Here is a 2,332-nt window from a genome sequence, read left to right as displayed (position 1 = left end):
AGATTTGCCTAATGCAATACGTCGTTTGATTTCTTGACTGCTGCTTCCATGAGTGTTGATAGTTGATCCAAGAAGAATGAAGTCCTTGACAACTTGGATCTTTTCTCCATTGATAAGAATGTTATTTATTGGTCCAGTGGTGAGGATTTTTGTTGTTTTGACATTGAGATGCAATCCATACCAAAGGATGTGCTCTTTGATCTTCATCAGTAAGTATTGGCCAAGTAGCAGCATCTATGGATTCAAGCGTGGCAACAATAGTGAGGTTGGCCCAGTGCATAAGGTCCTACTGTGCATAAGGTCACTATGAGTCAGTACCAACTCAATGGCACCTAACAACAACAAAAACAATTATATTGAGATATTTTCCTTCTATTTCTATTTTGCTAAGAATTTTTATCAGGAAATGGCGTTGAATTTTATCAAATGTCTCTTCTGTATCAATTGGTATGATCATATGGTTCGTTTCCTTTGTTTTATGATATATTTTTTTCTAAACTAACAGAAATTAGTTTTCTCACAGTGTAGGAGGCTAGCGCTAGGGGGAAGCTTTCTCTCGCTCTTGGCTCAGGAGGGAGATCTTGTTTCTTTAGCCTTTGTTCCTGGCAATATCTGTGTGACTTGGCATCTCTCTTCCTCCTTTTCTGTTTTGCTCACTTGTTTACATGGGAGAACATTGGTTTTGCACTCATATAACCATATTTTGTTTTGATTACAATCCTTTCCATGTACCATTGGTTAACAGGTTAACAGTATTTTCCTCTATTCCTTTTTTTTTCTTTCTTTTTTACAGAGATCTGGTAATACAATTTTAATTATTACACAAAAAGAAAAAAGACTAGGGAGTTATTAAAGAGAATAAAGGTATTTGGGGATTTCTTAACATCCACATAACCAAACACAAAATGCAAGCTATCAGCTAAATAATAATCATAACAAAACTTACATTCCTATGAACCAGGCACTATATACAAACATTTTACATACATCATTTCACAGAATCAGATTTTATCTGCACTGACAAATGAGGTTCACTCAGACATTAAAAACTATTGAACTGTAGGTGTTCTTGCAACTGGAGATAAAACAAATGTGATATCTTAGACCTGGCAGCTGTTAAAACATTTTCTAGGACGACACTACATTCTCATGATAGATCTGCGTAGTATAGTCTGATTTTAAAGTGCACTTAATTATTAGGGAAGAATAGTGTCCAAAAAAGCCTCAGCCTCGTAAAATCACTGTACAGTAACAGTTTTACATACTCATAAATACTAAATTAATATAAAACAAAAATCTCATATAAAAACTTCAAGAGGTATCTAGTTTGTTATAGCTTTCTTTGATAAAGGTTAACATGTTTTTCATCTGGATTGATTTATGAAGAGTTTTCAAGTCCTTTAGAAGAGCATTCTTATTTGGAACTAGTGCCAAAACTTCTTCCTGAAGTATAGGTGCTTTGAGACTCTCCTGAGGAAGTTCTGGAAGACAAAGCATCCCACGGCGATCTATTTGAAGTATCTCTTTTGCTTTCTCCTCTTCTTCCAGTTCAGTTGGGAGACTTTGAATTTTGTACTGTAGGCTCTGAATATTCCTGGTTACTAACTCTGTTGTCTCTACCATTTTATCTACTTTTTCCTGCAATAACGCCAGTCCTGCTTCATTAGCTCTGTGCTGTTCTTTTTCCATTTTCAGTAGACTTGACACATTAGTTATATTTTTCAAATTTCTGGGAGGGACTTTCAGGGTTTCACACAATTGTAGCAATCTTTTTTTCAGGAAGTTAAGAGGGTACTGAATTTTTTCATTTTCTTCCATAGTGTGACTCAAAATTGTTATTATTATTGACTCCATCATAGTTTGCAACTGTTCTCTATTTGTCTTTGAAAGGAGTTTCCAGGTTTTTCTCTTGTTGGGAGCTATCCTGCTCTGTTTTAGATTAGAATCCTTTGTTTTTCCTCCCACTTCAGAAGAAAGATGCTTTCTTTGGTTGTTGTTTTTTAACTATATTTCTAACCTCGTTCTCTGACAACTCGTCTTCCTCATAAATTTTTCTTTTTGCATTTCTTTTTAGTTGTTGAGACTTTTTCTTAGAGGCATATGTTTGGTCAGACATCCTACTGTAAATAGAACAATCATACAGTACTTTGAAAATCAATGACTTCTCCTCAATCCTCAGGATAGCAGAGCTCAGAGCAATTCCTGCTCAAAAGTTATTTTATTTATTTATTTATTTTGGATACACAAAACCACACAGGAATATATAATAATTTAAACAACCAAAGGGTACATTCTGCAAGCCAGCATCCTGCCCACCAACACACAGCCTTTC

The 2,332-nt window shown here is 35.0% G+C and overlaps 1 pseudogene; it reads right to left on the bottom strand.

Moving 5' to 3' along the window:
* Positions 1 to 1,311: 1,311 nt before the first annotated feature.
* LOC102830428 lies at positions 1,312 to 2,116 on the bottom strand (annotated as a pseudogene).
* Between the last annotated feature and the right edge of the window lie 216 nt (positions 2,117 to 2,332).

This window comes from Chrysochloris asiatica, unplaced genomic scaffold (genome assembly GCF_000296735.1).
Source record: "Chrysochloris asiatica unplaced genomic scaffold, ChrAsi1.0 scaffold00232, whole genome shotgun sequence".
Taxonomy (NCBI): Eukaryota; Metazoa; Chordata; class Mammalia; order Afrosoricida; family Chrysochloridae; genus Chrysochloris; species Chrysochloris asiatica.
This window is presented reverse-complemented; position numbering and strand designations above follow the sequence as displayed.